The sequence below is a fragment of the Rutilus rutilus genome, assembly GCF_951802725.1.
Source record: "Rutilus rutilus genome assembly, chromosome: 1".
In the NCBI taxonomy this organism is placed as follows: Eukaryota; Metazoa; Chordata; class Actinopteri; order Cypriniformes; family Leuciscidae; genus Rutilus; species Rutilus rutilus.
The window spans coordinates 77,460,346-77,476,867 of record NC_140209.1 but is presented as its reverse complement, the minus strand read 5'-3'; the positions used below and the strand labels follow the sequence as shown (position 1 = coordinate 77,476,867).

The window sequence follows — 16,522 nt, the reverse complement described above, 5'->3', positions numbered from 1 at the left end:
GGAACTACAACAGTTGTGGAACCAACAGGAACAGATGTCTCTGATGTATCTGAAGGATCTTTAGTGGTGGCAGGACCATTAGGAGCAGTTGTGCTTGACGGATCAGTAGGAACTACAACAGTTGTGGAACCATCAGGAACAGATGTCTTTGATGAATCTGAAGGATCTTTAGTGGTGGCAGGACCATTAGTAGCAGTTGTGCTTGACGGATCAGTAGGAACTACAACAGTTGTGGAACCATCAGGAACAGATGTCTTTGATGAATCTGAAGGATCTTTAGTGGTGGCAGGACCATTAGTAGCAGTTGTGCTTGACGGATCAGTAGGAACTACAACAGTTGTGGAACCAACAGGAACAGATGTCTTTGATGAATCTGAAGGATCTTTAGTGGTGGCAGGACCATTAGGAGCAGTTGTGCTTGACGGATCAGTAGGAACTACAACAGTTGTGGAACCAACAGGAACAGATGTCTTTGATAAATCTGAAGGATCTTTAGTGGTAACAGGACCATTAGGAGCAGTTGTGCTTGACGGATCAATAGGAACTACAACAGTTGTGGAACCAACAGGAACAGATGTCTTTGATGAATCTGAAGGATCTTTAGTGGTGGCAGGACCATTAGGAGCAGTTGTGCTTGACTGATCAGTAGGAACTACAACAGTTGTGGAACCAACAGGAACAGATGTCTTTGATGAATCTGAAGGATCTTTAGTGGTGGCAGGACCATTAGGAGCAGTTGTGCTTGACGGATCAGTAGGAACTACAACAGTTGTGGAACCATCAGGAACAGATGTCTTTGATGAATCTGAAGGATCTTTAGTGGTGGCAGGACCATTAGGAGCAGTTGTGCTTGACTGATCAGTAGGAACTACAACAGTTGTGGAACCAACAGGAACAGATGTCTTTGATGAATCTGAAGGATCTTTAGTGGTGGCAGGACCATTAGGAGCAGTTGTGCTTGACGGATCAGTAGGAACTACAACAGTTGTGGAACCAACAGGAACAGATGTCTTTGATGAATCTGAAGGATCTTTAGTGGTAACAGGACCATTAGGAGCAGTAGTCAAAGCCGAGTCTTCATTCACTGAAACAACACAAAAACAAGCCAACATCAGCCAACAAAGAAAAGATTACACCAAAAATGTTATACATATTTGAAATCATCTTGAGAGAATAAGGAACTCACCAACAGTGATACTGTTAGGAATCACACCAAGAAACACAGTTGATTTATCAATTGCAATCTTAAGATCTTCTTCAATGCTTGTTGAATTTGGAAGCACAGTCTCATTTTTAAAAATAAGTTGTGTATCCACACCCACTGAGCCACGCCTAGAGAGAAAGATATTTAACTTAAGGGTTAGACATAAAAAAAAAAAAAATCAATCAACAACAATTGTAATCATGCATCACCCAATCTTAAGTAATAAAATCTTGACAATGACCATTTTACTCTAAGACAATATCAATACAGAGCAGTGGAATAGAGGAAATGTCCTGAGCAGTTGATACCTCAGCAGTGTGCAAAGAAATTTAAGATGTGAACAATATGGAACAAATTGCAGAATAACAACAAAATATCTCCTGAACATTTTTCCAAATTAGAAACAATACCTAAATTGTAAATAAACTCCTCTATTGGCCTTTGAATGGAAAATATTAGTTAAATAAGGACTATGCTTTCAGCCAAAATACAAAAACAAAGCAAATCAAACCGTGTACATGGTGCAGTGGAATGAAGAATTTTCGGTCTGGATTACCAGACCAAGTTTAACCACTGCTTAATATCTTACAATCAAACACTTCTGGGATTTAAAACAAAGATTTCTGTTGTTATTTGTCTCCTTCATTCTTGGCCTACTTCTACTGTCATGCTGCTGTTGTAGTGATAACCCTTTCAGCCTGCATTATCCTTTCGCTATACTTCATGTTGTGCTAGTAGTTGGCTATGGTGTTGATTTATTTAATAGGTAAAAACAGAAATAAAGAACAAAGGAAAGGAAAATAATGGAAAGGTAATATATATGAAAGTCTTGTACCAGAATCTCAGCAAGAAGCATCTGAGAAAGCTATCCCCATACAATTTCCAGTAGAATTGATTCAGCTACAAAACAAAACAAAAAAAAACAAAAAACCCATAAATGTAAGTTATGGTTAACAAAAACAACTCACTTTAAGCATAGTTTGGACAGAATTCAGAAAAAATATTTAATATAACATTAGCAAAAATCAATATATTTCTTTTAACTGAGTACCTCTGTAGTTACGTTCCTGGACAGAGTCTGATACTCTGTTGAAGCAGGATTATTGTAAGCATCAATATATGTTATCTGTAAACGGATCTGCAGAATAACGAATCCCTCGCCTGGCACTGCTGAACCTGTGGAGGCTTTAGTTGATAGATGAGTGGCTGGCAGTGAAGATGTGGTTGCAGTAAGATTGGATACAGATACTGAAGTGGCAGAGGAATCAAAAACAGGTACACTTGATGAATCAGAATGAGCTGCAGTGGCTGTGTTCAATGGGCCAGTAGGAACTCCTGTGCTTGAATGAACAGTTGGGCTTGTCTGATTAGTTGGAACTGCAAGCTCAGCATGGCCTGTGGTGCTTGAAGGACCATTATTGGCATCTGTGCTTGATGTATCAGGATGGTCTGTGGTGCTTGAAGGACCATTATTGGCATCTGTGCTTGACTGATCAGTAGGAACTACAACAGTTGTGGAACCAACAGGAACAGATGTCTCTGATGTATCTGAAGGATCTTTAGTGGTGGCAGGAACATTAGGAGAAGTTGTGCTTGACGGATCAGTAGGAACTACAACAGTTGTGGAACCAACAGGAACAGATGTCTCTGATGTATCTGAAGGATCTTTAGTGGTGGCAGGACCATTAGGAGCAGTTGTGCTTGACGGATCAGTAGGAACTACAACAGTTGTGGAACCATCAGGAACAGATGTCTTTGATGAATCTGAAGGATCTTTAGTGGTGGCAGGACCATTAGTAGCAGTTGTGCTTGACGGATCAGTAGGAACTACAACAGTTGTGGAACCATCAGGAACAGATGTCTTTGATGAATCTGAAGGATCTTTAGTGGTGGCAGGACCATTAGTAGCAGTTGTGCTTGACGGATCAGTAGGAACTACAACAGTTGTGGAACCAACAGGAACAGATGTCTTTGATGAATCTGAAGGATCTTTAGTGGTGGCAGGACCATTAGGAGCAGTTGTGCTTGACGGATCAGTAGGAACTACAACAGTTGTGGAACCAACAGGAACAGATGTCTTTGATAAATCTGAAGGATCTTTAGTGGTAACAGGACCATTAGGAGCAGTTGTGCTTGACGGATCAATAGGAACTACAACAGTTGTGGAACCAACAGGAACAGATGTCTTTGATGAATCTGAAGGATCTTTAGTGGTGGCAGGACCATTAGGAGCAGTTGTGCTTGACTGATCAGTAGGAACTACAACAGTTGTGGAACCAACAGGAACAGATGTCTTTGATGAATCTGAAGGATCTTTAGTGGTGGCAGGACCATTAGGAGCAGTTGTGCTTGACGGATCAGTAGGAACTACAACAGTTGTGGAACCATCAGGAACAGATGTCTTTGATGAATCTGAAGGATCTTTAGTGGTGGCAGGACCATTAGGAGCAGTTGTGCTTGACTGATCAGTAGGAACTACAACAGTTGTGGAACCAACAGGAACAGATGTCTTTGATGAATCTGAAGGATCTTTAGTGGTGGCAGGACCATTAGGAGCAGTTGTGCTTGACGGATCAGTAGGAACTACAACAGTTGTGGAACCAACAGGAACAGATGTCTTTGATGAATCTGAAGGATCTTTAGTGGTAACAGGACCATTAGGAGCAGTAGTCAAAGCCGAGTCTTCATTCACTGAAACAACACAAAAACAAGCCAACATCAGCCAACAAAGAAAAGATTACACCAAAAATGTTATACATATTTGAAATCATCTTGAGAGAATAAGGAACTCACCAACAGTGATACTGTTAGGAATCACACCAAGAAACACAGTTGATTTATCAATTGCAATCTTAAGATCTTCTTCAATGCTTGTTGAATTTGGAAGCACAGTCTCATTTTTAAAAATAAGTTGTGTATCCACACCCACTGAGCCACGCCTAGAGAGAAAGATATTTAACTTAAGGGTTAGACATAAAAAAAAAAAAAATCAATCAACAACAATTGTAATCATGCATCACCCAATCTTAAGTAATAAAATCTTGACAATGACCATTTTACTCTAAGACAATATCAATACAGAGCAGTGGAATAGAGGAAATGTCCTGAGCAGTTGATACCTCAGCAGTGTGCAAAGAAATTTAAGATGTGAACAATATGGAACAAATTGCAGAATAACAACAAAATATCTCCTGAACATTTTTCCAAATTAGAAACAATACCTAAATTGTAAATAAACTCCTCTATTGGCCTTTGAATGGAAAATATTAGTTAAATAAGGACTATGCTTTCAGCCAAAATACAAAAACAAAGCAAATCAAACCGTGTACATGGTGCAGTGGAATGAAGAATTTTCGGTCTGGATTACCAGACCAAGTTTAACCACTGCTTAATATCTTACAATCAAACACTTCTGGGATTTAAAACAAAGATTTCTGTTGTTATTTGTCTCCTTCATTCTTGGCCTACTTCTACTGTCATGCTGCTGTTGTAGTGATAACCCTTTCAGCCTGCATTATCCTTTCGCTATACTTCATGTTGTGCTAGTAGTTGGCTATGGTGTTGATTTATTTAATAGGTAAAAACAGAAATAAAGAACAAAGGAAAGGAAAATAATGGAAAGGTAATATATATGAAAGTCTTGTACCAGAATCTCAGCAAGAAGCATCTGAGAAAGCTATCCCCATACAATTTCCAGTAGAATTGATTCAGCTACAAAACAAAACAAAAAAAAACAAAAAACCCATAAATGTAAGTTATGGTTAACAAAAACAACTCACTTTAAGCATAGTTTGGACAGAATTCAGAAAAATTATTTAATATAACATTAGCAAAAATCAATATATTTCTTTTAACTGAGTACCTCTGTAGTTACGTTCCTGGACAGAGTCTGATACTCTGTTGAAGCAGGATTATTGTAAGCATCAATATATGTTATCTGTAAACGGATCTGCAGAATAACGAATCCCTCGCCTGGCACTGCTGAACCTGTGGAGGCTTTAGTTGATAGATGAGTGGCTGGCAGTGAAGATGTGGTTGCAGTAAGATTGGATACAGATACTGAAGTGGCAGAGGAATCAAAAACAGGTACACTTGATGAATCAGAATGAGCTGCAGTGGTTGTGTTCAATGGGCCAGTAGGAACTCCTGTGCTTGAATGAACAGTTGGGCTTGTCTGATTAGTTGGAACTGCAAGCTCAGCATGGCCTGTGGTGCTTGAAGGACCATTATTGGCATCTGTGCTTGATGTATCAGGATGGTCTGTGGTGCTTGAAGGACCATTATTGGCATCTGTGCTTGACTGATCAGTAGGAACTACAACAGTTGTGGAACCAACAGGAACAGATGTCTCTGATGTATCTGAAGGATCTTTAGTGGTGGCAGGACCATTAGGAGCAGTTGTGCTTGACGGATCAGTAGGAACTACAACAGTTGTGGAACCAACAGGAACAGATGTCTCTGATGTATCTGAAGGATCTTTAGTGGTGGCAGGACCATTAGGAGCAGTTGTGCTTGACGGATCAGTAGGAACTACAACAGTTGTGGAACCATCAGGAACAGATGTCTTTGATGAATCTGAAGGATCTTTAGTGGTGGCAGGACCATTAGTGGCAGTTGTGCTTGACGGATCAGTAGGAACTACAACAGTTGTGGAACCAACAGGAACAGATGTCTTTGATGAATCTGAAGGATCTTTAGTGGTGGCAGGACCATTAGGAGCAGTTGTGCTTGACGGATCAGTAGGAACTACAACAGTTGTGGAACCAACAGGAACAGATGTCTTTGATGAATCTGAAGGATCTTTAGTGGTGGCAGGACCATTAGGAGCAGTTGTGCTTGACGGATCAGTAGGAACTACAACAGTTGTGGAAACAACAGGAACAGATATCTCTGATGTATCTGAAGGATCTTTAGTGGTGGCAGGACCATTAGGAGCAGTTGTGCTTGACGGATCAGTAGGAACTACAACAGTTGTGGAACCAACAGGAACAGATGTCTTTGATGAATCTGAAGGATCTTTAGTGGTGGCAGGACCATTAGGAGCAGTTGTGCTTGACGGATCAGTAGGAACTACAACAGTTGTGGAACCAACAGGAACAGATGTCTTTGATGAATCTGAAGGATCTTTAGTGGTGGCAGGACCATTAGGAGCAGTTGTGCTTGACTGATCAGTAGGAACTACAACAGTTGTGGAACCAACAGGAACAGATGTCTTTGATGAATCAGAAGGATCTTTAGTGGTAACAGGACCATTAGTAGCAGTTGTGCTTGACTGATCAGTAGGAACTACAACAGTTGTGGAACCAACAGGAACAGATGTCTTTGATGAATCTGAAGGATCTTTAGTGGTGGCAGGACCATTAGGAGCAGTAGTCAAAGTTGAGTCTTCATTCACTGAAACAACACAAAAACAAGCCAACATCAGCCAACAAAGAAAAGATTACACCAAAAATGTTATACATATTTGAAATCATCTTGAGAGAATAAGGAACTCACCAACAGTGATACTGTTAGGAATCACACCAAGAAACACAGTTGAATTATCAATTGCAAACTCAAGATCTTCTTCAATGCTTGTTGAATTTGGAAGCACATTCTCATTTTTAAAAATAAGTTGTGTATCCACACCCACTGAGCCACGCCTAGAGAGAAAGATATTTAACTTAAGGGTTAGACATAAAAAATAAAAAAAATCAATCAACAACAATTGTAATCATGCATCACCCAATCTTAAGTAATAAAATCTTGACAATGACCATTTTACTCTAAGACAATATCAATACAGAGCAGTGGAATAGAGGAAATGTCCTGAGCAGTTGATACCTTAGCAGTGTGCAAAGAAATTTAAGATGTGAACAATATGGAACAAATTGCAGAATAACAACAAAATATCTCCTCAACATTTTCCCAAATTAGAAACAATAGCTAAATTGTAAATAAACTCCTCTATTGGCCTTTGAATGGAAAATATTAGTTAAATAAGGACTATGCTTTCAGCCAAAATACAAAAACAAAGCAAATCAAACCGTGTACATGGTGCAGTGGAATGAAGAATTTTCGGTCTGGATTACCAGACCAAGTTTAACCACTGCTTAATATCTTACAATCAAACACTTCTGGGATTTAAAACAAGGATTTCTGTTGTTATTTGTCTCCTTCATTCTTGGCCTACTTCTACTGTCATGCTGCAGTGATGTAGTTGTAGTGATAACCCTTTCAGCCTGCATTATCCTTTCGCTATACTTCATGTTGTGCTAGTAGTTGGCTATGGGGCTGATTTATTTAATAGGTAAAAACAGAAATAAAGAACAAAGGAAAGGAAAATAATGGAAAGGTAATATATATGAAAGTCTTGTACCAGAATCTCAGCAAGAAGCATCTGAGAAAGCTATCCTCATACAATTTCCAGTAGAATTGATTCAGCTACAAAACAAAACAAACAAACAAAACAAAAAACCCATAAATGTAAGTTATGGTTAACAAAAACAACTCACTTTAAGCATAGTTTGGACAGAATTCAGAAAAATTATTTAATATAACATTAGCAAAAATCAATATATTTCTTTTAACTGAGTACCTCTGTAGTTACGTTCCTGGACAGAGTCTGATACTCTGTTGAAGCAGGATTATTGTAAGCATCAATATATGTTATCTGTAAACGGATCTGCAGAATAACGAATCCCTCGCCTGGCACTGCTGAACCTGTGGAGGCTTTAGTTGATAGATGAGTGGCTGGCAGTGAAGATGTGGTTGCAGTAAGATTGGATACAGATACTGAAGTGGCAGAGGAATCAAAAACAGGTACACTTGATGAATCAGAATGAGCTGCAGTGGCTGTGTTCAATGGGCCAGTAGGAACTCCTGTGCTTGAATGAACAGTTGGGCTTGTCTGATTAGTTGGAACTGCAAGCTCAGCATGGCCTGTGGTGCTTGAAGGACCATTATTGGCATCTGTGCTTGATGTATCAGAATGGCCTATAGTGCTTGAAGGACCATTATTGGCATCTGTGCTTGATGGATCAGCATGGCCTGTGGTGCTTGAAGGACCATTATTGGCATCTGTGCTTGATGTATCAGAATGGCCTATAGTACTTGAGGGACCATTATTCGCATCTGTGCTTGATGGATCAGGATGGCCTGTGGTGCTTGAAGGACCATTATTGATATCTGTGCTTGAGGGATCAGAATGGACTGTAATACTTGAAAAACCATTAGGAACTGCTGTGCTTGTTTGATCAAAAGAAACTTCCTTTGTTGAGGTACCGCTGGAAACAGTTATGCTCATCTGATCATTACTAAAGACAGAGGTTGAAAATTCTGAAGAAACAGTTTTGCTTGAAAGAGGATCAGGGACTGCACTAGTTGATAGATCAGCTTCAGTTGTTGAGGAATCAGCAGGAACAGTCGAGGTTATGAAATCAGCATTTGTGGTCATCATTGGTATGGGAACAGCACAACCTATAGTACATAGAAAAATATAATAAACAGGTACATTTAAGTTAACCTGATAAAATACTTTTCAACTCATACTTAACAAATTTTCAACTCTCTACAAGACCTACCCGATACATTACTCTGTTTTAAGTTGTCCACCAGAAAAGCTGTGATCTCCTGCTGTCTCAGTGAGGTCATCTGGTCAAAGACGCTGCTCAGGGCCCCAGTGCTACAGAGGGAAGATCCAATTGAAAGATAAGGATAATGCAACTTTAGCATAGTTTAAAATATATAGAGCATAGAAAAATTGCTCTTGTATTTTCATTAATATTGCCATGAGACACGCTTTTTCATTTTGTGATGCAACCTGGAATCATATTCACACCATGTTTGTTCATCAGGACAGAGGAGAACTTGTTTTGACAGTGTAGTGATTTGGAGAAAAAAACTGTCAAAATAATGTCACAGAGTTCATTCATGAAGTTACCTGAAAAACACACTATGGCACCCATGTAGAACCGAGCACATGCAGACTTTGGTCAGAAAGGTAATAATGCGATTAAAGTGTTTAAATACCTGTTTACTGAAATTAAAATCGGCACATGCCGCATAGTTTAATGCGATGATCGTTAATATGATTATGAGCTTCATCACATTACTTCAATCGAAGTATTGCGATTACATGAGGTAAAGTTTAATAGCAATATTGTCAAAATCCCATTATCATTGCATGTGCTTGCAAATGAACTCATAGATATTGAACAAAATGTAAAAAACATTAAAATGATACAAAGCGTATTATTAAACTATCGTCTTCTGTAGAGCTGCTTATAAGTGAATTGAATTCTTCTTATATCATTGATCATTATTTTCCTGTTTATCTCTAGAAAACTATCTATATTGTATAAAGCACTACAAAAATAAATATTGGAAAGATCAAATCAAAAGGAAGGTAAGGGTGATGCCTCTTTAACGTCGTCTCACTAAACCAGAACGAGTAAAATGCCCTAGCTCTTTCAATGCCATGAGGCCCGCTTCACAGAGCTGTGCAGCATTTGGGTAGCGCTACGTACATGACGTGGTATGCGTTGCAGTCTGTGTGTGATGTTGTTGTCTGTAGCATCCCTGCAGTCAAGCTGGGCAGGAGAGGAGTCAGTTTCACAGTGAACCAGGAAACCCAGTCGGGGGTTTCAAAGCCTTCAAAATGAAGGCTGATGATGGAGAAGGCTCGATTCATCATGATGTCCCTCACCAAAGGATTGATCTCCAAGGCCTAGAGGAAATGACAAACAAACAGAAAGGGACATTTCTGTCAGACATTGCGTCCCGAGAGAATTGGGGGGCTCTTTTGATTTATTTATTTTTTTTAATTTGCCACACAGAGAACAGCACTTCTTCACGCTTGCCGCCTCAGTGATGAGAACATACCTGCGATGTGCTGCTGAGAACTGTCAAGAACTCGTCAATGTCCTGGAAAGCGTTGTCGCCGTCCAGGCGGTCAAAGACCAAGCTGATCAGGTCTACGTTGTTCAGCGCGCCGGATGTCAGTGTCAGTTGAGCGACCTGAGAAGCGCTCAGGATGTCCAGCGCCTCAAACTGCAGGGGATAAGATCAACAACAACGTTTGTAGAAACGACATGCTTGCACAGATAAAATGTTCACGGGAACGGCTGCATTGCGCGGCGGGCCACTCACGCTGCCAAAGCCCTCGTTGAGATCACGCAGGTCTTCATAATCCACGTAGATGGAGAACTTGCCAAAGCTTTGCTCAAGCCAAGTGCTGAGGCTGCCGGTGTTGGACCCACAGCTCGACCCTGAAATGACAGCGAGCAGGAAAGACTCGTTAGGAGAGACAGATGTTGACAGACACAGAGCAGCGCTGTGTCTTCTAGCACATAGAGATGAAGAGCAAAGGGCCGCCTTCACTGGACCTACCGTTTGCGTTGGTCTGCTTCAGGTAGTCCACCAGGACCGGGGTGAGTTCTCTCGGCGAATCAATCTGGTCAAAGACGCTGCTCAGAGCCCCAACGCTATATTGGAAAGATCAAATCAAAAGGAAGGTAAGGGTGATGCCTCTTTAACGTCGTTTCGCCACCACTCACTAAACCAGCACGAGTAAAATGCCCTCGCGCTTTCAATGACAATGCCATGAGGCCCGCTTCACAGAGCTGTGCAGCATTTGGGGAGGGCTACGTACATGACGTGGTATGCGTTGCAGTCTGCGTATGATGTTGTTGTCTGTAGCATCCCTGCAGTCAAGCTGGGCAGGAGAGGAGTCAGTTTCACAGTGAACCAGGAAACCCAGTCGTGGGTTTCAAATTCATCAAAATGAAGGCTGATGATGGAGAAGGCTTGAGTCATCATGATGTCCCTCACCAGAGGATCGATGTCCAAGGCCTAGAGGAAATGACAAACAAACAGAAAGGGACATTTCCATCAGACGTTGCGTCCCGAAAGCCTTTGGGGACTCTTTTGTATTTATATTTGCCACACAGAGAATAACACTTCTTCAGGCCTGCCACCTCAGTGATGAGAACATACCTGTGATGTCCTGCTGAGAACTGTCAAGAACTCGTCAATGTCCTGGAAAGCATTGACGCCGTCCAGGCGGTCAAGGACCAAGCTGATCACGCCTACGTTGTTCAGCGCGCCGGATGTCAGTGTCAGTTGAGCGACCTGAGAAGCGCTCAGGATGTTCAGCGCCTCAAACTGCAGGGGATAAGATCAATAACAACGTTTGTAGAAACAACATGCTTGCAAAAATAAAACGTTCACGGGAACGGCTGCATAGCGCGACGGGCCACTCACGCTGCCAAAGCCCTCGTTGAGCACACGCAGGTCTTCATAATCCACGTAGATGGAGAACTTGCCAAAGCTTTGCCCGAGCCAAGTGCTGAGGCTGCCGGTGTTGGACCCACAGCTCGAGTCTAAAATGACAGCGAGCAGGAAAGACTCGTTAGGAGAGACATATGTTGACAGACACAGAGCAGCGCTGTGTCTTCTAGCACATAGAGATGAAGAGCAAAGGGCCGCCTTCACTGGACCTACCGTTTGCGTTGGTCTGCTTCAGGTAGTCCACCAGGACCGGGGTGAGTTGTCTCGGCGAATCAATCTGGTCAAAGACGCTGCTCAGAGCCCCAACGCTATATTGGAAAGATCAAATCAAAAGGAAGGTAAGGGTGATGCCTCTTTAACGTCGTTTCGCCACCACTCACTAAACCAGCACGAGTAAAATGCCCTCGCGCTTTCAATGCCAATGCCATGAGGCCTGCTTCACAGAGCTGTGCAGCATTTGGGGAGGGCTACGTACATGACGTGGTATGCGTTGCAGTCTGCGTATGATGTTGTTGTCTGTAGCATCCCTGCAGTCAAGCTGGGCAGGAGAGGAGTCAGTTTCACAGTGAACCAGGAAACCCAGTCGTGGGTTTCAAATTCATCAAAATGAAGGCTGATGATGGAGAAGGCTCGATTCATCATGATGTCCCTCACCAGAGGATCGATGTCCAAGGCCTAGAGGAAATGACAAACAAACAGAAAGGGACATTTCCATCAGACGTTGCGTCCCGAAAGCCTTTGGGGGCTCTTTTGTATTTATATTTGCCACACAGAGAATAAAACTTCTTCAGGCCTGCCACCTCAGTGATGAAAACATACCTGTGATGTCCTGCTGAGAACTGTCAAGAACTCGTCAATGTCCTGGAAAGCGTTGACGCCGTCCAGGCGGTCAAGGACCAAGCTGATCACGCCTACGTTGTTCAGCGCGCCGGATGTCAGTGTCAGTTGAGCGACCTGAGAAGCGCTCAGGATGTCCAGCACCTCAAACTGCAGGGGATAAGATCAACAACAACGTTTGTAGAAACAACATGCTTGCAAAAATAAAACGTTCACGGGAGCGGCTGCATAGCGCGACGGGCCACTCACGCTGCCAAAGCCCTCGTTGAGCACACGCAGGTCTTCATAATCCACGTAGATGGAGAACTTGCCAAAGCTTTGCCCGAGCCAAGTGCTGAGGCTGCCGGTGTTGGACCCACAGCTCGAGTCTAAAATGACAGCGAGCAGGAAAGACTCGTTAGGAGAGACATATGTTGACAGACACAGAGCAGCGCTGTGTCTTCTAGCACATAGAGATGAAGAGCAAAGGGCCGCCTTCACTGGACCTACCGTTTGCGTTGGTCTGCTTCAGGTAGTCCACCAGGACCGGGGTGAGTTGTCTCGGCGAATCAATCTGGTCAAAGACGCTGCTCAGAGCCCCAACGCTATATTGGAAATATCAAATCAAAAGGAAGGTAAGGGTGATGCCTCTTTAACGTCGTTTCGCCACCACTCACTAAACCAGCACGAGTAAAATGCCCTTGCGCTTTCAATGCCAATGCCATGAGGCCTGCTTCACAGAGCTGTGCAGCATTTGGGGAGGGCTACGTACATGACGTGGTATGCGTTGCAGTCTGCGTATGATGTTGTTGTCTGTAGCATCCCTGCAGTCAAGCTGGGCAGGAGAGGAGTCAGTTTCACAGTGAACCAGGAAACCCAGTCGTGGGTTTCAAATTCATCAAAATGAAGGCTGATGATGGAGAGGGCTCGAATCATCATGATGTCCCTCACCAGAGGATCGATGTCCAAGGCCTAGAGGAAATGACAAACAAACAGAAAGGGACATTTCCATCAGACGTTGCGTCCCGAAAGCCTTTGGGGGCTCTTTTGTATTTATATTTGCCACACAGAGAATAAAACTTCTTCAGGCCTGCCACCTCAGTGATGAGAACATACCTGTGATGTCCTGCTGAGAACTGTCAAGAACTCGTCAATGTCCTGGAAAGCATTGACGCCGTCCAGGCGGTCAAGGACCAAGCTGATCACGCCTACGTTGTTCAGCGCGCCGGATGTCAGTGTCAGTTGAGCGACCTGAGAAGCGCTCAGGATGTCCAGCGCCTCAAACTGCAGGGGATAAGATCAACAACAACGTTTGTAGAAACAACATGCTTGCAAAAATAAAACGTTCACGGGAGCGGCTGCATAGCGCGACGGGCCACTCACGCTGCCAAAGCCCTCGTTGAGCACACGCAGGTCTTCATAATCCACGTAGATGGAGAACTTGCCAAAGCTTTGCCCGAGCCAAGTGCTGAGGCTGCCGGTGTTGGACCCACAGCTCGAGCCTAAAATGACAGCGAGCAGGAAAGACTCGTTAGGAGAGACATATGTTGACAGACACAGAGCAGCGCTGTGTCTTCTAGCACATAGAGATGAAGAGCAAAGGGCCGCCTTCACTGGACCTACCGTTTGCGTTGGTCTGCTTCAGGTAGTCCACCAGGACCGGGGTGAGTTGTCTCGGCGAATCAATCTGGTCAAAGACGCTGCTCAGAGCCCCAACGCTATATTGGAAAGATCAAATCAAAAGGAAGGTAAGGGTGATGCCTCTTTAACGTCGTTTCGCCACCACTCACTAAACCAGCACGAGTAAAATGCCCCTGCGCTTTCAATGCCAATGCCATGAGGCCCGCTTCACAGAGCTGTGCAGCATTTAGGGAGGGCTACGTACATGACGTGGTATGCGTTGCAGTCTGCGTATGATGTTGTTGTCTGTAGCATCCCTGCAGTCAAGCCGGGCAGGAGAGGAGTCAGTTTCACAGTGAACCAGGAAACCCAGTCGTGGGTTTCAAATTCATCAAAATGAAGGCTGATGATGGAGAAGGCTCGAGTCATCATGATGTCCCTCACCAGAGGATCGATGTCCAAGGCCTAGAGGAAATGACAAACAAACAGAAAGGGACATTTCCATCAGACGTTGCGTCCCGAAAGCCTTTGGGGGCTCTTTTGTATTTATATTTGCCACACAGAGAATAACACTTCTTCAGGCCTGCCACCTCAGTGATGAGAACATACCTGTGATGTCCTGCTGAGAACTGTCAAGAACTCGTCAATGTCCTGGAAAGCATTGACGCCGTCCAGGCGGTCAAGGACCAAGATGATCACGCCTACGTTGTTCAGCGCGCCGGATGTCAGTGTCAGTTGAGCGACCTGAGAAGCGCTCAGGATGTCCAGCGCCTCAAACTGCAGGGGATAAGATCAATAACAACGTTTGTAGAAACAACATGCTTGCAAAAATAAAACGTTCACGGGAACGGCTGCATAGCGCGACGGGCCACTCACGCTGCCAAAGCCCTCATTGAGCACACGCAGGTCTTCATAATCCACGTAGATGGAGAACTTGCCAAAGCTTTGCCCGAGCCAAGTGCTGAGGCTGCCGGTGTTGGACCCACAGCTCGAGTCTAAAATGATAGCGAGCAGGAAAGACTCGTTAGGAGAGACATATGTTGACAGACACAGAGCAGCGCTGTGTCTTCTAGCACATAGAGATGAAGAGCAAAGGGCCGCCTTCACTGGACCTACCGTTTGCGTTGGTCTGCTTCAGGTAGTCCACCAGGACCGGGGTGAGTTGTCTCGGCGAATCAATCTGGTCAAAGACGCTGCTCAGAGCCCCAACGCTATATTGGAAAGATCAAATCAAAAGGAAGGTAAGGGTGATGCCTCTTTAACGTCGTTTCGCCACCACTCACTAAACCAGCACGAGTAAAATGCCGTCGCGCTTTCAATGCCAATGCCATGAGGCCCGCTTCACAGAGCTGTGCAGCATTTGGGGAGGGCTACGTACATGACGTGGTATGCGTTGCAGTCTGCGTATGATGTTGTTGTCTGTAGCATCCCTGCAGTCAAGCTGGGCAGGAGAGGAGTCAGTTTCACAGTGAACCAGGAAACCCAGTCGTGGGTTTCAAATTCATCAAAATGAAGGCTGATGATGGAGAAGGCTCGAGTCATCATGATGTCCCTCACCAGAGAATCGATGTCCAAGGCCTAGAGGAAATGACAAACAAACAGAAAGGGACATTTCCATCAGACGTTGCGTCCCGAAAGCCTTTGGGGGCTCTTTTGTATTTATATTTGCCACACAGAGAATAAAACTTCTTCAGGCCTGCCACCTCAGTGATGAGAACATACCTGTGATGTCCTGCTGAGAACTGTCAAGAACTCGTCAATGTCCTGGAAAGCATTGACGCCGTCCAGGCGGTCAAGGACCAAGCTGATCACGCCTACGTTGTTCAGCGCGCCGGATGTCAGTGTCAGTTGAGCGACCTGAGAAGCGCTCAGGATGTCCAGCGCCTCAAACTGCAGGGGATAAGATCAACAACAACGTTTGTAGAAACAACATGCTTGCAAAAATAAAACGTTCACGGGAGCGGCTGCATAGCGCGACGGGCCACTCACGCTGCCAAAGCCCTCGTTGAGCACACGCAGGTCTTCATAATCCACGTAGATGGAGAACTTGCCAAAGCTTTGCCCGAGCCAAGTGCTGAGGCTGCCGGTGTTGGACCCACAGCTCGAGTCTAAAATGACAGCGAGCAGGAAAGACTCGTTAGGAGAGACATATGTTGACAGACACAGAGCAGCGCTGTGTCTTCTAGCACATAGAGATGAAGAGCAAAGGGCCGCCTTCACTGGACCTACCGTTTGCGTTGGTCTGCTTCAGGTAGTCCACCAGGACCGGGGTGAGTTGTCTCGGCGAATCAATCTGGTCAAAGACGCTGCTCAGAGCCCCAACGCTATATTGGAAAGATCAAATCAAAAGGAAGGTAAGGGTGATGCCTCTTTAACGTCGTTTCGCCACCACTCACTAAACCAGCACGAGTAAAATGCCCTCGCGCTTTCAATGACAATGCCATGAGGCCCGCTTCACAGAGCTGTGCAGCATTTGGGGAGGGCTACGTACATGACGTGGTATGCGTTGCAGTCTGCGTATGATGTTGTTGTCTGTAGCATCCCTGCAGTCAAGCTGGGCAGGAGAGGAGTCAGTTTCACAGTGAACCAGGAAACCCAGTTGTTGGTTTCAAA

General features: G+C 44.1%; 1 long non-coding RNA gene across 1 annotated transcript; it reads right to left on the bottom strand.

Annotated features, from left to right (window-relative positions):
• Positions 1-3,863: 3,863 nt before the first annotated feature.
• On the bottom strand, positions 3,864-5,273 carry LOC311299240. Its single transcript, XR_014629086.1, has 3 exons — positions 5,067-5,273; positions 4,851-4,915; positions 3,864-4,143 (listed from the first exon to the last, which is right to left on the bottom strand). It is a non-coding gene; the product is annotated as an uncharacterized lncRNA (long non-coding RNA).
• Positions 5,274-16,522: the final 11,249 nt, after the last annotated feature.